Consider the following 23,459-nt stretch of genomic DNA (forward strand, 5'->3'; position numbering starts at 1 on the left):
ATTATGGACTATTCTAGGTCAGGAAAGGCGGGAAACAAGGATTTTTTTCTTTTTTGTTACACAAACAGCAGAAAATGCAGTAAATATATAACACAGGCTAGCACACTTGAGTGTGTAGCCTCAACAGGTAAATTCAACAACACAAACTTTTAAAGTGCAGGTATAACCTAACAGAAAAACAGCTTTAAACAGGTAAAAGACCAGCTATAACTCCCTTTTCGGTGAGAAAGGACAGTCGCACAGGTAATAGCAGAAAAAATATACTTAAATCAGGTAAGCAGTCGCTCTTTTTGTCTCTCTGCTGCTAGCACCACTCTGCAGGACCATGAGGAGCTTTGCTGAGTAGGAACTTTGTAAATTCAAATGCCCTGGATCACCTGGTCTGCACTCCTACTAGAAGAACAAATATCCTAGATCTGATACTCACAAATATGGGAAAGTGCTGCACTCCCCCTAGAGTGATGTCCTAACTGGTAAGATCAAATCACAAAGTGGTCCCCCTTGAAATAAAGGCAAACTAGTCCCCCACCTTACCCCAAAAATGTTAAGAACTTCTCTACAGTAAATTATCCTCTACTAAGGGATGGCATAGCTATTTTCCAAGATCCCCCAATTCCGAAAAACATAGAAGCCTATGAATAGGTGTACACTAAAACCCTGTATGAACATATAAACTACTGCATACTGGCAGTACCAGACCAAAATAAATCCAGGTCAAAAAGCAAAAACAATACACCCTGCTGGACCCCTGGTAGTAATAGGTTGTACAACAAAAGAAAGAAAAACCTGCTGAGAACTAAGAAGGACTGTGTGCAACAGAGAAAGAAATCTCTCATTAGTCTATATAAGCAAATCAGGGAACTAGTCATGTCTCTGAAAGCAGACTTTGAGGTAATAACAGCTCCAAATCTAAGGATGACCATAAGGCATTTTTCAGTTAATTCAGCTTTCTTAAGAGCAACTGCCAACAATGTGTGGAATTAGTTGTTGATGGCTTCACTTATACTCAGCCAGTATATATAGCAAATCTGCTGACAGACAAATTCCACTTAAATTTCACCTCCCTGTCACCCAAGTTCACCCCCAAGAAATATCCTCCACCACTCCACTACCAATTTGAGAGAACAGGTTGCCACTGTGCTCTCAAATGCTAAACATATGGCTTCTTTGGGTCCTAACAGTATACCAGGTTGCCTCTTTAACAGCTTAAATCAGAACTTATCAGGCTCATTATGATCGCTATTTAACTACAGCTTCCAGATTGGCTTTGTCCCAGTAGTGTGGAGGACAGAAACAGTCATCCCTCTGCATAAAGGGGACCATCTACTGACCCAGAAAATTACAGACTCATAAGTTTGACTAGTCTTATATGTAAGGCCATGGAAAGAATAATCATGGACCTTAAAAGTAATGGCATAGGAAACCTCCAAACACTGGACCTGGCTCAATTTGGTTTTGTCAAGGGCAGGTCATGCCTACTGAATCTGGTGGATTTTTTTAAGAAAGTCACTAAGGCAATGGATGAGGGTGAAACAGTACCTACAGCCTACCTAGACCAGGCCAAGCCAAGACAATTTGGATACAGTTACCCACTTAGGTATTATAAATAAACTCACAAAGCTGGGCAAAAATCCCTACGTCACCAGACAGATAGCCAATTGAGTCACGGGTAGGACATATGTGGTTAAGTTGGGTGACTCCAGATCCAGCAAGAAACAAGTTAATAGTGGTGTGCCACAGGGCTCAGTATTAGGACCACTCCTGTTTGGAATATACCTCTCTGAAGTCAAGGCCAATGTGGAAGGCCACTGGATGCCAAAGTTTGCCTATGACTGCAAGCTGGGGGCAATCACAGAATCTCCCAACAAAATAGATATCCGTCAGGAAGGTCTAGATTAGACAAATGATTGGTGCTAGAACCAGGGTCTAAAACTAAATATGAAAAAATGCATTATGTTACTCTTTGGGTAGTCAAATACCGCAGCAAATTACAACATCAATAGCACACCCCTAAGAGTAGACTCAGAGCTGAGAGATCTAGGCACACAGACAGATATCAGTTTGAACTTTGACCATCATGTGCCCACAGTGGTGAGGAAATCCTTCTACATGGCACAATGTATAAGTAAGGGTACGGCATCCATATCCTAGAAAATTACACCAATAATCAAGACATTTGCCATGTACTTGACTAGGCACTTACAGCAGCTGAAGCGACTTCAGAGGTTCTCACAAAGATAATACATGGTGTAAACAGTAAGTCCTATGCAGATAGACTAAAACTTTATCCTTTTACTCTGTCTCTGACTGAATATTAAAGGGTGATCTATGCCTGACCTGCAAGGAACTTGCAAATCTAGCCCTGATGGAGCTATTCCACATCTTCATATCAAACAGCACAAGAGTCATTTAGGGATCTAAACTTAGTCAGTGACTCAAGCAAAACATGCTGGAGAGACAGATATGTGTCTCAGAGATTGCTCTCTCTGTGGAAATTGCTTCCTATTCATGTTAAACAGACCCCTTCCTTGGCCCTCATCAAAAGCAGTTTGGATCAATAGATGAGGAATCGCAAATTCACACCTGGGGTAGAGCCTATGTCCCTTATGGGCAGGGGAAATCTCTAAGATTGGGTTTTACTGGCTAAACCTAGCTGTTAGCTTAGTAATCTCCTAGGAACCTACTTATGAAAAAGCCTTTGTTTTCAGACCTTTACTAAATGTAATCTTGAGGAGCGTTTTTGTTTATTACAATACTTTGGTGGGGGGGGGGAGTAGGATCTAGGTCTTCAGCTTAATTAGTCTCAAAGCGAGAGATGTGTGTTTGTGTGTAAGTATGTGGTTGGTTGAAAAATCCACCTAATTTGCATGTAGAAGTAGAAGTGAGTGTGTGCGTGTGTGTGTGTGTGTGTGTGTGTGTGTGTGTGTGTGTGTGTGTGTGTGTGTGTGTGTGGTTGGTGGAAAAAAGCATGCGGAAGTGAGTTTGCGGTTGGTGGAAACAATTCACCTAATTTGCACATAGAGTCCTAGGCTGTCCACGCTCCCTAGTATCTCCTGTTTTCAAAAGCTTTAACAATTACACACTAAAATCAGGCTTGTTTCAAATCATTATTAGATATTAAAAGTCATCAGTTTCTTTATGAAGCAGTCGGGATTGGTTGGTGCCCATTAATACAGAGCATCTCATATCAAAAAGTTCCATTAATATTTGTGCCATGAGGATTTTGCCTACTTTTATGGGGGTCTTGTAGTCATAATATCAGAAGTTTGAAGGCGAGAGGTGTTTTCTGTTAGATTAAACACTGACCGAAAGAGTGTTTTCACTCACTGCTGGTGAACCTACTCAGAACTCTGTGTGTGTAAGCTGATTTAGTAGCATATATAGATAGAAACCAGAAACAAGAATCAAACAAGTAAACAGTCAATAGAAAAGATATGTAGGTGAAAAACACAAAATTAGAAAATTAGACTATGCCAAGTCCTTTTCAAGAGACATAAAAAATGTTAAAAAAAAAGTCAATTCTTTTGCAGTGAATCAAGTCCGTCCCTGTAGTTAACTGGCCAGTGCTTAGATCTGGCTATTCCGGATGCTGGAAAAGTGTATACCTTACAGATGTGTTCCTTCGAAGCTGTGGTCACTTTCCTCCATTCGTGTGCTATTGGAATCTCCTTCTTGTTGAGCACAATTCTTATGCTGAGGATTTGGAGATAGTTTCCCCTCCTTATTACTAAAAAAGGTTGCAATCAGCTTCCCTAAATCTTAACATGCTCTAAATTGAGCAGCTTGCATTGAGTCCTAGTTTTATATAGGCAATTAAACAAATCTGCCTTTCTAGCTCCCTTTTTTTCAACAATGCATTTTTATTGCCATCAAGTTCAGTTTTATCTGTGTTGGTCAAAACATGAAAAATTAAAGTTGTTTGCCCTGGATTACCTAGGTTACATTTTTCAGGAGCACTCCTAGTGACACTGTGACTTATACCAGATAAGTGCTGGGAAATTCTTTTCTTAAACTTATTGATTGTCCTACCCACATAGCAGGCTGGGCATTTCACACATTTTGAGTAGTACACAACCATTTCTAAACTGCAGTCATATAATGTTTTACTTTGAAATTTCTTCCCCATGCAAGCAGAAGTAATGGGATCTGTTCCACTCAAATATTTGTAAAAATTGCAGTTTTGGGATCCATAACACAAGGCAGCAATCTCCAGCAGATTCATTCTATCGATCGTTGTAATAAGAAATGCTTTAATGTTCTTACCTTTTCTTGAAAACGAATGCTGGGACAGGTTAAAGCATCTTACTAAATGTTGATTGCTTTCAACAATGATCCAAATTGATTCCATGATTTTCCTGATGGCTAGAAGGTCCTGAACAAATGTGATAGCCATGCTAGATTTGTAGTTTATATTGTTTTGGTCTGTATGTAGCCTTCAGAAATCAAGGTATTGTCTGTAGGGATGTTCCAGGATGCTTCAGTGCTGGAAAGCTTCAGGAGATTAATCAGTTGAAGGATGCTATGTAGAATGCTGACTTCATACTCTCTAATGAGGAAGCCCTTTTAAAGGCTGTTAATGTTGTCTATAAATTCTTCCATTTGTTTAGGGACCACTTGCCATCTGCATCCCTTGGAACGTGATCATGTCTTTGTTTCCAGGTGACTATTTGATATGTATATCTATGACTGTGTGTGTGTGTGTGTGTGTGTGTGTGTGTGTGTGTGTGTGTGTGTGTGTGTGTGTATACATATGTATATATATATATATATAAAGATCTTCTATGACCGAAACATTGACTGGATACACATTAACTAAAACACAATGACAACCTATAGCGTATGCTAATAGGCTAATCCTTGGAAAATGCAATACAAAAGAAATGTTGTTTTGCTGAGGGAAGGCCCCTGCACCCCATCCTAATTATATAACCTAACTCTGAACAATCCCAGGTGAAAGGGCATATCTCCTGATCCTGGGGACTGTCAATCTCATACATCTGTCAATCATTTTATATTGATTGTTATTTTGTTAATGATTGGCATAATGCTAGTGCACTGATTCAGTGCAAGCTTTGTAGAGGCAATTAAGGAATTTGCTCCTTTTCTGAATCATTGTCTGACCTGAGTCATTTTATTTTAAGTTGTGGACATGTGGAGTACAGCCCTCTATGAATGGGTGCTGGTGAGCTGCCCACCTACAAAAGCACTGGTTTTGTTATTGTCTCCATAGAGTCAACAGAAGGTGTTCTTGACAAATTCATAATATAGTCTGTGTCTTAATTTAAGCTGATCTTGAACACTGCTTAAATAATTTTACACATACATTTATACATCATGCAGCTATTTTAATTAATGCCAGATACAAAGATACCATGCACAGTTCTGAAACACATCAACATTATGATATGCCAATACAAGGTAGAAGTAACAGCTATTACAGAATACCTAACATTAGTACATTGCATAGTAAATGATAATACTCATTTAGAAACATGTTTTCCATCCTGCTCACGGTACTACTACAGCCCTTCTCTCTTTCACTAATACTGTAAACAAAGCTATTGATGCCAGCCCCCCAATTTCAGTAATCCTACTGGATCTATCAAAGGCTTTCAATACAGTGTCACATACCAAACTGCTAAACCAGCTAGCAAAGCTAGGTTGCTTCCCCAATTCTCTTACTTGTTTTTTATTCTCTTACCTAAACAATAGGGAACAATCAGTGAAATAGCAAAATGAACTATCAGAGCATCAGGTAAACAACATAGGAGTCCCACAAGGATCCATCCTAAGGCGCTTACTCTTTAATATATTTATTAATGATCTTCACAAAGCCTCCCAACAAAGTACACTCATCCAATCTGCGGATGATTATCGACCTCCAATAATTTCTCAGACCTCCTTACAGACACACAAAATGCATTTACAGCAATAGAAACCTGGCTAAATAATGCACAACTGTTGTTATACCCCCCAAAAAACAAAATCTAACTTTTCTCAACAAAACCACCAGATATCGATTTCATAATTCATTCACTAGATAATACAGAAATTCAAATTGTGAAGAACAGCAAAACTACTGGGTATCACAATCGATGATAAACTCACCCTTGAGCCACATATTCTAAATGCAATAAAGAAAACTCACTTTAAATTAGGCAAACTTTACCATCACAAAATCTACCTAGATAACTACACCAGAACTAAACTGGCCAGTACCTTACTCATCCCTTCCCTTCTATATGGAAGTTACATTTTTACTAACCTCCACTCATCTCTTAGCAACAAACTCCAGTCCTGCTATTACAAAACAGCCAAATTTACCTCAGGCAAGCCTAACCATACATACCATTGCCAAGCAATCTCAGAACTGAACTGGCTTGAATTTTCCTGCTACCTCAGTTACACCCAATTGACTCTAGCCCAGAAACTAATTTTTAAACCCAATGGCTGCTCAGCACTCCACTCCATCCTACATACTTAGGATTTAGAATATGTGGCCCAAATCCAGGCCCTCCATTAAATGACCATTCAAATAATACATCCTTATTTCTGAGACCTCCTGACTCCCTTCTTATATGCCACCTGAATATTAGAAGCCTAAACAATAAAATTCATAACCTACATGCTCTTTTAGCAACCTACCTCCCTGACATTATGTGCCTCACAGAAACCTGGCTCAAACCAGAGACCAAAGATAATGAAATCCTGCCACCTGGCTATAATATATATAGGACTGACCGCCTCAAAAAAAGAGGTGGTGGTACTGCTGTGCTCTTTAAAATCACCCTCAATGTTACTTTAAACCCCACTCAACCACCCCAAATACCCAATGTAGAGTTAACAGCCTTAAAACTACAACTAAACAAAGAAAAAAGTATTAACCTAATTGTGATCTATATCCCCCATGGGAAAAACTCTGACACTCTTGAGAACACTCTAAGTTGGCTGACTAATAACTTCCCACAAGAAACCATAATCCTGGGAGATGTCAACATTGACTGGAATCTATGTGTGTCAGAATCAGACCCAACCAATATTAATCTCCATGTTTTTTTCACAAATTATAACCACCTCCACCAGAATTGGCAGCAACAAACAAAAAGAAAGTATCCTAGACTGGATACTCACCAACCATAAACCCGAAATGTACAAATCTGGGACCATTCCAAATGAGCTCAGCGATCACCTCATCACTTATATGGTAAAAAGTAAAATAGGTAACTGCAAACTCCCTGTCCTCAGGACTGTTAGGAGCACTAAACATTTTGACCTTACTAGATTCCGAAACGAGCTGCAGTCCTGTAACTGGTCAATCCTTAAACACCTCCCACTAGAAGAGGCAGTAACAAATTTTAACTCCACATTTCTAAACATACTTGACTCACATGCCCCCAAACGCTCAATCAGAACAAAAGCTCTAATAGCACCATGGCCATCAAAAGACTCCACATCCAAAATTAAATCCAGAAATAAAGCATGGAATAAATGGCGTGCTACCAAGTCACCCCTAGACCGTATCAACTTCCAACAACTAAGAAATGAAACAAAAAAATCTATCTCAATTGACAAAAAAAACTACTATCTCCAGCTACAACATAAACACCAAAACAACCCCCAAAGTTTTGGGCAGGTATAAATAAACTTATCCATCCAGGCAAGTCCTCCACTCCTACACCAGCAGACCTAACTATGAAAAACCCAGATGAAGTGGCTACATCCTTTAACACCTTCTTCATCGATGTTATCAAATTCTTAGCCAACCAACAATCAGCCCCCTGCTCCCCAACCACAGGTCCCATCCTGAAGACCACGCCGTTATTCAACCTACAACCTGTCCCTACTGCATACATTCGATCCTTACTAAAGAAATTAAAGCCAACCACCCTCGCCGCAGACCTACTTCCAGCTGACTTTCTACAAAAAGCTGCAGATATCATAGCCTATCCCATCTCAATCTTAATTAATCACACCATAATCGAATCCACAATCCCCTCCATATGGAAAATCTCCCATGTCATCCCTCTCCATAAAGGCGGCCCATCCACTGACCTTTCAAATTACAGGCCAATAGCCATTTTGTCACCACTGGCAAAAATCATGGAAAAATGTATTCACAAACAACTCATCCATTACCTAACTCAGAACAATCTGCTAACCAACTCACAACATGGCTTCAGGCCCAAGCATAGTACTACTACTGCTCTCCTCTCATTCACAAACACTATCAATCTTAACCGGAACGACAAAAAAATATCTTCAGCTCTCTTCTTGGACCTATCAAAAGCTTTTGACATGGTCAACCACAAACTCCTGCATGAAACCCTTAAAACTCTCTACCTAGATAACAAAACCCTCAACTGGTTTCATGCCTATCTTTCTGATAGGCAACAAGCTGTGCTCTGGCATAATAAGCTCTCAAACCTCCTACGCAACACCATCAGGGTCCCCCAAGGTTCCATACTTGGCCCTCTTCTATTTTCCATCTTTATTAATGATCTTAACAAAGTCATTCCAGAGTCCACATGTATTCAATACGCTGATGACTCGACATTAATTTGCTCAGATATATCCCCAATTATTCTACTATCCAAAACTCAAGACTGTTTCACTGCAGTTGAGAAATGGTTATCGGAACGCCAACTTATCCTTAACCCCAAAAAAAACTAAAATGCTCCTCTTCCATCCTACCCATAAAACACCAACCTTTCCCTTTTGTGTTCAATCCAACAATGGAACCATCATCTCCCCTGACCTCCACACCAAGCTACTAGGAGTTACCATTGACAACAAACATCAGATTTGATGTACACATCAGCCAAACTATCAAAACTGTTAATAAGAAACTGGGGTCCCTCTATAGAATAAAACCCTTTCTGACTCCCATGGCAAAAGTGGCTATTGCTTGCACCCACCTCATATCCACCCTCTTGTATGCCTCCCCCATACTTACAAACCCCAACAAATCGGATCTATCTAAACTCTCTCGTTGTTATAATCATATTGCTAGATTTGCTACTGGCTTGCCCTACAAAACCCATCACTGTACTAATCTTCAGAACCTAGGCTGGATAGAACTACCAAACCTACTCCCACAGAAGCAACTTATAGTTGCTTACAAAATACTCTCTCAACCTGACAACATTCCTGGTCTGAGTAGATTAATTACCCCTTACACAAATCTAAATAGACTTAGATCATCACACAGGTTACTTGCACAGACGCTCAAATCCTGTAACTCAGGAGGTGACTCTTTGTTTTCCAACACAGTGGGTAAAATATGGAATTCTCTTCCACCTAGTCTCACCAATTCCACCTCCCGAAATACATTCAAGAAAGGCCTCTCTCACCACTTCAAATCCCACTGGCTTTGCCAATGTTCTAATCCAGACTTATCCATATTTCCCCCTCCATTTCCTCAGTAATTTTACTTTCCACCTAGGCATTAAGCCATCTACTCTCTACCTGAAACTAACTATATGAAGGTTTTGTTTCTTTTTTACAATTGTTATTGTACTTACTAGTGTAACTTTTTTCTCATCTGTGTATTAAATGTATAACTACAATCGTATGTTATCTGTCAAATATTGTTGTAACCTACTTTGTCCTATTGGAGCTTTTCTCCCCAGGCCTCCGCTGAAAATGGACATGTGTCCAGTCGGACTATCCTGGTCAACAAATGTAAAATAAAAATAAAATACTTATACTCCAACTTGAACTCTTAGATCCTCCAGCAAACAGCTCTTAAATGTAACCAAACCCAATAAAAGAGCTGGACAAAGTCTTTACTATCATAGCATTGCTAAATTTTGGAATACATTACCCTCTCATATAACTCAAATTGACTGTTTAAAAACATTTAAATCAGCATTAAAAAACCACTACCTTAACAATACCACTTGCCCATTCAGTACAAATAATACGCCACCTTAAACCTGCTTCCTTAATTAATGCATATGTCATTAATGTATATGTAAGATCATAAAGCATTTCAAAATTGGATAGCAGCTAAGCTCTGTGTTATATATTGCATTGCAATTTGTGTACTAGTGTGATCTTGAACTTTACTGTATCTCCGCCTACATTTAATTGTACTGTAAATATGTTACTTGATGTTTTTGTTTACATTTAAATTTTTGTGTATTGTTTGGGGAGCTTTTCTCCCTGGGCCTCCACTAAAAATGGGTTTCTGACCCAGTGGACTTTCCTGATCAACAAATGTCAATAAATAAATAAATAAAATAATGTCACCAGATTTCAGGGGGTGTGGCCAAGATGGTGAGCAGTTAACAGCACTGTTTTGTTTTTTAGCTCTGCTTCATTTTAACATCTATGACATGACTTTTACCAAAAACTCAAATAGAATGTTTCAAAACTTGATGGATTTATAGCTGAACATCTTTTGAAAGATTTGCTACAAAAAAAAAAAAGTTTGGAACTCTTTTTATTGCTTTTCCTGTCAAGAAAACTAGAAAGAAATAATTGTCTCAGAATGAACCACTCTAAGCCCAGTGTAAAGGACAGTACTATGAAACAAAACATCCAGGCTATACTAAGTAACATCAGTGAGTTATCTGTAAAATAGAAAAAGTAGAAAGCAGAATGGACAATTTTAAAGAGGAATGTAAAAATCAAGTTGAAGTGCTGAGCGAACCTCTTAAACAATAATCATCACAAATATCACGTACAGAAGAGGCAATGTCTGACTTTGACTGAAGATTACTTGAAAATGAAAATAACACCGAATTTCTTCTGAAACAGAACAACCTATTAGAGGGAAAAATAGAAGACTTAGAGAACAGATCTAGAAGGAATTACATCAGGCTTTATGAGATTCCTGAAAAAGAAGACGGAGAGAGTGTGCTTCAATTTCTTAATGCCTGGCTGCCTAAACCGTTGATCCTGCATGAAGCTTTTTCCTTTGGCATCAAAAGGGCACATAGACCAATTTCTAGCTCATCTTTAAAAGAAAACACCTTCACCAAGGTCAGTGATTGTAAGATTTTTCTTAAGTCAAGATAAGGGTTTAGTTTTAAAAGCAGCGTGGACTAATTATTCAATTCAAATTAAAGAAAATACTACAAGATTTGACAATGGTTATTCAACATTATCAATGGCAAAGAAAAAAGCATGTGTATCACTTGTTAATAGCTTAAAGAAAAGCAATATTAAACCATAAATCTTGTTTCCAGCAAAAATAAGGATTCACCTTCCAGAAGTGAAGATTTTTAACACCTTGGAAAATGCAATGGACTTTATACAGAAAAATAAAATCTTAGAAAAAATAGAAGAAATGAACTGGAATCTATCAACTTCTTTGAAGATAAATGCAATACGAGATGTTAGGATAATAAAAGACAAAAACAGTAAAAAAACTGAAGGACAAATGCAAATCAATGTAATTCATGGTTATTAATTCTTATTAATTTAAATGCTTGAATACTTATGAACAGGTGGTGCATATTGCTTTTTACAAGGTAAATCATTTATTAATATTCCTACCTCAAATGGGTACTAGTTCCCTTTCTCAAATGTTAGAGTTTGATTCAGATATGAAATTAAAGCCACTTATTTTCACTTAGAGTTTAAAAGGTTAAACTATTCATCTTATTAAAAATTAATCATTATTATGATGAAACATATTTTAGCTGGCACACTTTCTGATATCATAAAAACAGTCTGTACTGTAATAAATGGAGTGAAGAAGCAATAGTAGAATTCAGACTCAAGAATCCAATGCCAAAAGACAAAAAACATTTATTGCAAAATGTTCGGGTCACAAACATCCTTACTCAGTGCTACTATAACAAAAGTAAAAAATACAACATTTAAATAGGAGTTCTTAAAAAACACATGATTACAGCCAGCCTATAACAGAATAGTAATGATCCCCCCATATTACAATATACACTTTGTAACAATGCATATGTATATGTAAAAAAGTTATATAAAGTCATTTAAAAATTCATACATAAATATATATGCACATACCATACACACACACACACACACACACACGCACACACACACACATATATATATATATATATATATATATATATATATATATATATATATAAACATATACATAAAACTATTAATTTTCTGCCTGTTTTTTTTACTAAAATGGGCTTCAAGCTAACAGCATTATTTAAACCTGGTAAATAATCTGCCTGTAACCTAACTAAGCATTCATACTCTTTAAGTTCAACAATATTGTTAATGTTACCACCCGTATTACTAACATATACTACATCAATAACTCTGAATTTAAATTGATGTTCTTGACCTTTTTCAGAAATGTTTACTTAATGCATTAGTTTTAAAGTTTCTTCTAATATCAGACTTATGTTCAACTATACATTCTCTCAATTTCCTTATAGTTTTTCCGACATAGAATGATGAAGATGAAGTACAAGTAGCTAAGTAAACAAAATTAGTAGCATTACAATTTGCTGAACAATGAAAAATATATTCTTTATTAGTTGTGGGGTATTTAAAAATGTTATTCTCTGTATAAATATCTGGGTCCCTTTCAGTTTGCCAATATTCCAGAATGCTGACAACAATATGGCCGACACCATATGGTCGACATTCAGAATGCCGACAATACAGAACTGGCATCTCACTATAGTGCGGAATAGAAAAATTTCCATTCCTGCACTGTAGTGCAATCTCGGAGTTGGTATATTAAAGTTACGGAGGCTGTTTGGTATTATTGTAAATAGGGACTTAATGTTCAATGTAACAAAAACATAATCTATCTTGCGATGTTTGACATACCGAACAGATATGGAATAAATGCTTTAAGAGACTATCTAAGTGTGGAAGCAGGCCTACAGGCCAGATACATAGAAACTGTTTGCATACTACTGGAATTAGTACTAAAAATATTTTCTTGCTTGACAATGAACCTTACTTGTAGTTTGCAGGTGTGCCCATTGCCAACACTTATGCTAATTTAGTCCTATATGAATAGGAGAAGAAATTCATTTATAGTAAACAAAATGCTTTGAATAGTAATGTTATATTTTACCAAAGGTTTGCAGATGACTGCTTTCTTGTTTGGAAAGTTACATTACAAGATTTAAATACATACATTGCTTGATCTTAACTCTACTTCCAACTTTCTAAAGTTTAAAATGGAGAGTTCAAATGAAAAGATAGTTTTCTTAGATGTAGAGATAAGAAAAATAGAAGGAAGCATAGAAACTAGAGTACATAAGAAAGATGTTCAAGTAAATTGCTATGTAAATAGGCTTGATACAGAACATGAGGTTTTTAGACAACAGGCAGAAGATATGATGCAATAATTTTATGAAAGTGGATATGATTTAGGAATGGTGAAAGAGATTTATGAAGAAGTCTGTGATCAAAGACATAATAGTATTAAACCTCTATTCTTGGATAGTACTGTTAATGTATGATTAACACAGAAGAACAAAAATGATAAAATAAGGTATTTAACTACTTATAATATAAAAACTGCTGAAGTAAAGAAAATCATCGAAAGAAATTGGACAATTTTGATAGCAATGCCTGAGTTACAACAAATTTGTGGTGATAGACCATGTTTTGCTTACAGAAATCAAAATAATGTAAAGAGAAGGTTGTGCTACAAGGACTTTAAACAAATTGGCAGCATAAAAAAATGTTTTTAGTAAACCAGGTACAACAAAATGTCTAAACTGCAGTTGTATGGATATTCATACAGAGAATAACATTTTTAAACACCCCATGACTAATAAAGAATATATGGTTGATTGCTCAGCAAATTGTAATACTACTAATGTTGTTTGCTTAACTACTTGTTCTTTATGTACATCATTCTATGTCAGAAAAACTATAAGGAAATTGAGAGAATGTATAGTTGAACATAAGTCTGATATTAGAAGAAGCATTAAAACTAATGCATTAAGTAAACAAATTTTTGAAAAAGGTCAAGAACATCAATTTAAATGCAGAGTTATTGATGTAGTATATGTTAGTAATAGGGGTGGTAACATTAACAATATTGTTGAACTTAAAGAGTATCAATGTATAGTTAGGTTACAGGCAGATTCTTTACCTGGTTTAAATAATGCTGTTAGCTTGAAGCCCATTTTAGTTAAAAAAAAAACAGATAGAAAATGTATAGTTTTATGTATATGTTTATATATACATGTATGGTATGTGCATATATATTTATATATGAATTTTTAAATGATTTTATATATTTTTTTTACATATACTTATGCATCGTTATAAAGTGTATATTGCAATATGGGGGGACTCATTATTATTCTGTTATAGGCTGGCTGTAATCATGTGTTTTTTAAGAGCTCCTATATAAATGTTGCATTTTTTACTTTCATGATAGTAGCACTGAGGAAGGGTGTTTGTGACCCGAAAGCTTTGCAATAAACATTTTTTTTTATATTTTGGTACTGGATTCTTGAGTCTGAATTCTACACTTTCTGATATATTGGCATAGCTGAGTAATGTACTATTAAATGTAATATAAGATGCAGCAAATGACACTAAAGAGGCATGTTCAGTTTCATTCTGGGTTCTTACAATGGTTCAGTAGTGTGCTACTGATAGTATACTTGACATACAATAGCACCCAGGAAAGACATGCTATGTTATAAACAAAATATAAATATAATACTTTTTACATGTATAAATGTTAGTATTGGAATAATATCAAATAATTAGAGTAACATTCACATTTGTTAAAAAATTAAACCTGGATCACGCATAACTGTCATTTTTTAAAGCAAATTTATATGCTATTTCTCCTTTAAAAAATGACAATTTGCTTTATATTAAACAACTCATACAAATAGTGCTTGCTGAATAGTTGAATTATATTTCTTTGAGTGCAGTGGCTTCTTAGAGGTTGGGATACTTTGAGATGTTTTTTGTTGTTTTTGGTGGTTTGGAGGGGTTTGAGGGATTGATGTGTGGTGTGGAGGTGGCTTGGATTCACTTGCGAGCATTTTTGTATGAATTGTAACTGAGGGACTGTTCATTTTCAAGCACTTATCATAAAAAAACATATTGAAACAACTTAAAAGTCATAAGCACTTTTATAATGCCTCTGCAGGAGTTCTGAAAATTCTAAGAACCGTCCACGTTTCTTATTCCTGTCTAAAATTAAATAATCATAATATTTTGAATCATATGCTAAGATGTCAATAAATACAAGACAGATAACCAAAAGACAGTGAATTGCATTCTAAACAACTGTCAGTTATTAAATAGTTCTGAATGCTTGCAGTACACCAAAAGGAGAGTTTATACACTAGCCTATAGAATGACACTTCTGATAAAAAAATTAGGATTGTGTTTCTCTATTATTGTCTCTTTTTAATGATAACAAAATTTAATATCTCAGAACTATTTATTATGGAAAGTTTGCATTTTAAAAGGGAAGAGTTCTCAGATACATAACATTTAAGAAAACATATGACTGATTCTAACAGTAGTACTAGATGAAAGAGTACCAAATATATAAGGATAAATATAAATGTTCTATTATATGATACTCTAAACTAGGATTACAGCTAAAATATAAAACCTAGGAATATAGTAGTAGTGCAAGACATAGTATACAATCATTAATACAAAGAGAGCAGAATAAATAAATATGTATATAGTTAAAGAATATGAACATACCTACAAGAGCTGGAGGTTGTCTTAGGGGTTAAGGTGTTTACCTTATAGACACAGAATACATGGTTTGATTATCACATGGAGTAATTGACTGTGCTTGGAATGACCCACAAGGACAGTTAGCCTGGTACTCATTTGTGAACTTATGATCCTATGAACAAATTAACCCATAGTAAATAAAATAGTCAAAAATATAAAATCATCTGACCAATAAATATATAAAAATAGCAACTAATTTTCTCCCTATAATATAGACCAGAACGAAAGTGTGAGGTATAGGGAAATATGACTATAGAGGTATTTAGTTTGGTCAGCTTATAATAAAGATTGTGAATGCCTGTTTAACTTTAGATGTTCATAATAACTCACTGATGGTCATTTTTAAGATGATGCATACTAAAATATGAGACACATTAATATGAATCAGAAGTATGAGCTAAGCTTTGTTAGTCTACTGGAGAGTTTGTGAGGTAGTTTGCTCTTTTTCAACAAATTAGGAATATGTTATTCCATGGTAGAATGTTTAGGGTTATATCATTAGGTCATTTTTTATTTGTTTCAAAAGTTTTTTTTTCCATAGCTGAATATTTCACATTGTTATATATAAAGTATATAATAAGTTCTGTACATAAATGTGGTTTTATTATAACTGTGCTTCTTTTTCTCTCTTATATAAATGTCTTATTTTAAATGCATATCTATTAATATCAATGGATTCAATAATCCAATAAAGAGGGAAGTCTGCTCTCAAGTACTTGAAATTACATAAAGCTCAAATAGTATTTCTACAGGAAACATACTTACTTAATAAAGATGTAACTAATTTTCATTTAAGAATTACTTGGTTTTACCAGGTTTTGGCTTTTGAGCTAAAAGAAAAAAACACCCTCATTTTATGGAAAAACTCACCATTAATGCCTAAAGTAAAAGATACATATGTTGAAAAAAATGGTTTGTTAAACATTGCTGTAATTGAGTGGAACAGAAAACTATATACATTGGTGAACTCTTATTGGATTACAGAGGTTGGAGCTAAAGATGCAAAAAATTATTTAGACACTATAGCCTATTGCATGAATGATGGAGTCATAATGGCTAGTGCTTTTAATTGTATTGTATCAGGCAAAGAATCCACTGCAGACAGCATCTTTAGCCAAACACTTAATAAATTTAAAGGATATATATGAGCTAAGGAAAACAAACTCAATTCAATTTACCCATTATTATTATAAATATGGAACACAAATAAATATTGATAACAATTTTGTCTTAAACAATCTGTCATCACATATCAGAGAATTTTCAATAGTTTTATGGCCATTATCAGATCATAATGTTATAATATTTAATACTATTTAAAAAAATAACAGTTTAATACATTACAGGAGATTACCAGCATACATTATTAACATAAAAGGAATCAAGAATTGGTATGTTAAAGAGATTAAAAAATTCCTACAAATAAACATGAATTGTAAAGTTTCTGATGTCCTATAGTATTCATTAAAGGCTTACTTAAATGGAAGAGTTACAACCTGGTATATTAGTAAAGCAAGAGAATGGAACAACTCATTGAATACACTACAGGCCAAAGCAGGCACACTAAAGTTAAATTTAAACCACATGATGTTATTGATAAGTCTGAACTTCAAAATTTAACTACAAATGTGTTGAAATTCTGCATCATAAAGTTTCAATAAACCTGGAAAATGTAAACTTCAGGCATTTTGAGTAAACCCTTTAAGCCTGATAAACTTGCTCTTAGATCAAAGAAAATGAATAAACTAAATCATATCAAATAAGTTATAACACATATAAATTAAAAAGAAAGAAGAACAGATATTAAAGGTATTCTTGAGGGCTTTAAAATATTTTATGAAAATATAAATAATAATGCAAATAACCTAGATAATTATGATATAGCTGAAACTTTTGTAAGGGGATATATAAATAATAAAATAAGTGAAAAAAATAATTTCTAGACCATTCACTTTAACAGAAGTAAAAGATCAAATAAAAAAGGTTAAAAATGCCAGGCTTAGATGGTCTTATACCAGAATTATATAAAATACTACCAGATGATGAAGTTAAAATGTTAGATAAGGCCTATAGAGAAATAAATACAACTGCTGAACTCCCCCATCTTGGAAATATTCCCGTATATCACTTATTTTAAAACAAGATAAGGATCCTACAAAGTGTTCATCAGACAGACCAATTTCACTTTTAAATGTGGGTGATAAGATATTCATGTCCATTTTAGCTAACAGGATTAATCTACTTAAACCTAAACTAATTAACAATGATCAAACTGGGTTTATTTAAAATAGACAAGTAGATGATAATATAATAAGAATACATACATTAATAGACTATGCAAATAAAAATAAAAAAGAATGCTCTATCATTAGTCTCAATTTAGGATAAGGCTTTTGACACAGTTAATTGGTTGTACATGTTTATAACATGTAAAGTGTATAACTTCGCACCTTAGCTAATTGCATTAATTTCTAAGTTATACAATAACTCTTGTGCTTATGCTAAAAATAGATTATTTTCTTTCTAATTCCTTTAAATTACAAAAAGGCAAGAAACAAGAGTGTCCATTACCACCTTTACTTTTTGCATTAACTATAGAACCCTTGCTAATAGTAAGAGCTCCAATTAGGACATTAATGGTACCAAAATGAAAGAATATTTTGAAATAAAGATTCAACTCTTTGCCAATGATATCTTACAAAGCATAGTAAATATAGAAAATTCATAAGAACATGTAATTAGTTCTATGAGTCAGTTTTAAGAAATCTTGAACTTAAGATTTAATCATAATAATACAAGTACATTATCAATAAAAAATTAAAACAATCATGTAAAAATATTCTAACTTCAGTTGGAATAGCAATCAAATGAAATACCTTGGTTTAACCAGTATGTCTAATAGTAAATAAATGATACAAACTTTCAATAGGTTGTTGATAACATTTTAAGTTCAGTCACAAATCTTAACAAATTCTTCTTTATTATGGAAGAAAGAATGATTGATGTTTATTAAGATGGCAATTCTCCTTAAAATACTGCTTGTCTTACAATCTTTAGTACTATCCCTGCCAAAAAAAATTGATGAAGAACATAAATAATATTCTACTTAATTTTTTTTGGCATCCTAATAAACCAAGTGTTTCCTTTGATAGTCACAGAAAAGGTTGAGATATAGTGGAATAGGATTCCCTTATATTCAATTGTATGCTACTTTTACAGTTGTAAATGTTATAGCATTGTAGATAAATTCATCTTATGATTCAAAATGGAAACAAGTACATCAAGAAATATTATTAGTAAATCATAAATATATCACAAACAATCATAAACAAATAGTCCCTAATAGTTTTATCTGGTTATTAAAAGATTTTTGTATAAATAGAATTGCACCCTCTTCTCAAATACCCTATTTAAACAATTCCATTTCCTCTTTACAAAAGTTCTCGTATTCTAACCATTGTATTAAAGATTTAATATTTTCCATGTTTCCAATTGTATATACAAATGACTGCCTAGAAACTCATAACTTCAACAAAATGCTAGTACAGAAACAACAAAAGTAACTTAATTTATTGACATTAGTTCTTAAATTTTCATTTTGTTGATGATGATTTAGTCAAATATCTTATATAAGATCGATAAGTAGAGGTAAATAAGACCATAAATAAAGAAACACCCTTGACTGAATTATCTCTTCCATCCTAAATAGTGTTCATAGCCCTGTAGTCATATCAGACTCCATTAGTGACCACTTTTCAAGCTACATATGCTGATCTCACAGTAAAGAACACAGCACACACCAATCTTTGTCAGAAGAAATACTAAGTCCTTTGCAAGTTTCCATTTATATCAGTCATAACTCTGACTGGTTTTGCCACTTTCATGTAGAACTTAACTGGGATATTAACCACTTTAACCAAATATTCCTCTCCCTGTTAGAATACCATATCCGTATACCTAATAAACACTCTGATGTGGAGACTTCTTACTTACATGGAGTTCTCCAATTTACAGCTGTTCCAGTGCTTTCTTATTTACTCACAGTGCTTCAAGGATGTATGGCATGATTTCTACAATACTGCTGGTTCAGCAAAGCCCCCTGCCTACCTTAGTATTTAATCCTAAGTCTAAACCTAACCCTGCCCTTAATCCTAACCCCATACCTTATCTTAGAAAAATACTCTGTAACACTGCCACTATTCAGGTGAATTTGGTCTCAATATCTGGTAGGGTTTTTCTTATAAGAGTGGAAAAAGGAAATTGTTTTTCTTTTTCAATCTTAATTTGTTTTTCCTTTTTTTAAAACTGTGTTTTTTGATATGCTGCCATCTCTCTATACTGACTTGATGTTTGTACATTTTGACCATTTATCATAAACCATAAACCCATATGTATAAATCTAGATCTAACTATATCTATCCAGCTATATCTCATTCTCTATTGATTTATCTATCTGTCTATATATGGTTGTAGGGCACTAGATCATCTCTACACTTACACAACACTTGTTTGATCAATGCAAATGGATGGCTGACAGGTGTGTGAGATTGACAGTTCCCAGGTATGGAAATATTCCCTTTCCCCTTGGATTGTGCGATCAAAGAATTAGTATACATATAATTAACAAGGGGTGTAGGGGTTGGGGATGGCCTGCTCCCATACAAAAACACTTGTCTTTGATTTAGTCTGCTCTGGGCTAATTCCTGGACCATGTGCAGAATATGTCAGCCTTTGTTGTCTCGATGTTTTTATGTTGATCATCTGTATGTTGTTGTTGGTGCACAGTCAGTCTTGTGCTCTACACCTATGTGTGTGTGTGTGTGTGTGTGTTTGTGTGTATATATATATATATATATATTCTGAGAGAGAGAGCTATGAATGTATACAATAATGTCAGCATAGGTTTAATCAAGCATCCATAAAGACTAGTAAGTGAACTCATGAGCACATTATCCAAGTAGTGCTTTCATCAGTTTTGGTGCTCAGTTTCTTTACCAAGTTTTCATTTAATGCTTCTGAGATGCCAAAATTGAGATTTGTTCTGTTTTTTTTTTTTGGTACTATCACTTATTCACCATCATCTCCTCTTTCCACTGGCTGTAATGAACTAGCTATTCACACATCTCCTCTCTCCAGTGTCTGTAATGAACTAGCTACTCACACATCTCCTCTCTCCAGTGTCTGTAATGAACTAGCTACTCACACATCTCCTCTCTCCAGTGTCTGTAATGAACTAGCTATTCACACATCTCCTCTCTCCAGTGTCTGTAATGAACTAGCTACTCACACATCTCCTCTCTCCAGTGTCTGTAATGAACTAGCTATTCACACATCTCCTCTCTCCAGTGTCTGTAATGAACTAGCTACTCACACATCTCCTCTCTCCAGTGTCTGCAGTGAACTAGTTATTCACCCATCTCTTCTGTCAAATGTCAGCAGTGAAATAATTATTCACACAACTCTTCTCTCCTGCAACTATTGGCCAGACAGTACAGTGCAGCAGTTTGCTGTGCTAAGATGTTTGTATGTTCATGTTGATACACATTTACGCTACTGATCTAGAAACATGTAAGCTTCTCATTGAGGCTCATGCATATCTGATCTTTGTGTACTGAGGTCTTTTATTAAGCCTCGTGCCAGATGGCGCACTTGCAGTGACAACTATCTAGTTTCTTCCCTCCAGAGACGGTAATCCTGCATTATCTATTTAACTTCCATTCCTTATTGATGAATCCTCCTGTACCTAAGCCATTGATCACATTCACATCATCTGAAGCATAGAAAGGGCTTTATCCCTCCACACGATGGAGCCACTACTTTTTATCATGACATTCTCAACAACTTGATATGTGTGTATTTTCTTTTTTTTTTTCTAAAATGTTTTATTGAAGTTTTTCAAAATGCTTACAAGATATAACAAAAAGAAATCTGTGCTGCTATTCACTGTAACATTTTCTTTCTGCCATTAAATGTAAGTGTTTTATGTTGAGAAACATTCTTATAAAGGTAAAGTCTAGAACTTTTCTTCATCAGTAATATTTTCTTGGCCTGGGAATTATTTTTTCTCTTGTCTTTCTTCTTTTTTTTTTTTTTTTGTAAGTTAATTTTATTGTAGATCTTATATTGTGTAGGCTGATCAAAAGTATTGTTCAGGAAATTGCTTACCTCATAATGACTGATTATGTTTCCATTAAGATGCAGCGGTGTTGTTAAAACCCTTTTCATGACTGTAAAATCTAAGAGTTAATAGCTTTAAGGTTGTCCTTTTTATGAGCAATCAACATTTCCACTTAAGCCTTTCAGTTTTAATTACCGTGTTTAATTTCACACCCTTAACTTCTGGCTTTTTATATTTCTATGGAATTTGTTTTATTTAAAGAGCTGTCTGTTTCCTTTGATATGAACATTGTAATAAACACAATAAACCATGCTGCACTATGGCTAGATTATTATAAATTAAATTTAAATACACATACATTTTAAAATTGCTGTCTGCATAATGTAAGGCATATCCTTGTTTTTTTCTTTCTACAAGCAGTATTTTCATCTATATTATGAATTTTACTCTTTGAGCTTTGCATCTTAACTTGAAGCTGCTATTAACTTTTCCTTATTCCTTTCTACCTTGTGAGCAATTGTTTTTCAGAACGTTTTTTCTCCCTTGGCCACTGTTGTGCCCTTTCTTCTTTAGTCTGTCTTATCCATAGACAAAACAGATGCTGAATTACTGTTTTGTTAACAGAATTGGGAAATTCTGTCCATCAGGTGGAATGCTTTTATTGAAGAATCAATTCTGCAATTCCATCTGCAGAAATGGAATATATGCAGCAATTTGAATTTGCCAACTTAAATAGGCACAGAGAAAGTAAAGAGTCATAGAAAATGCCACAAAAAATGAAACAGCTCAATGACTTTTTATTCATATCAAGTGGAGCATTTTATATGGAAGAGAGTAATCTCTGAGATATGAAAAAGTTGTGTTGGCTGAGTAGCTGTCCTTCAACATGTGATTCAGAAAGGCAATTTTGCTTCTTTAACAGCATAAACAAATAATGCTCAGTCTAGGTATATTCATATGTATAGTTTGTCAATGAGGTGTGCTCAGGGAATGAAACTAAGCTTGTTCTGGTACGTTTTTCCAATAAAGTTGTGAACTACCTACATTTTATTACAAGTGATTCAAGTAAATGTTCTAATGAAATCTACAGGACTCAGACTCCAAAAATATGCATTTATTTAAGTTATAAGCAAACTGCATATTCACAGATGATATGATGAGAGTTGTAATACTCTGAATGCGCATTCTGTAACAGAGCAGCTAAGCGACATATGTGTTCTATGAAGTATGGAGGCTGATAATTTTTCCCAGTGCTTGTAGTCACTGTCTCAATTTGCAATCAAAAGAAGTTTATTTAATGACATAATTATGTCAGAAATAAAACAATACTCAACAATACATACTTTTTAAAGTGTGAGTGCAAACAGGGGTGGGGGGGTCAATTTGGCGGTCTATATTCTAACAGCGAATGCTTAAAATAGCGAACGCTGTATAATCGACCCTAATATGTCAAAACAGCAAAATGACGAATACACGGAACAGTAATTTTTTTCCCCAGGGAAAAAAATTGCTGCTCTATAAAAAAAAAAAAAAAAAAAAAGTGGGGGGCTTTGCCCCCACACCCTCTGATGTGTGCCCCCCACACCCCCTACTTAACTATATCAACTCCGAGAGTGCACAATAGTGGAGTAAATGGCAAAGTCTG

This window comes from Protopterus annectens, chromosome 3.part0 (assembly GCF_019279795.1).
Source record: "Protopterus annectens isolate FY-2018-M chromosome 3.part0, PAN1.0, whole genome shotgun sequence".
NCBI classification, from domain to species: Eukaryota; Metazoa; Chordata; order Ceratodontiformes; family Protopteridae; genus Protopterus; species Protopterus annectens.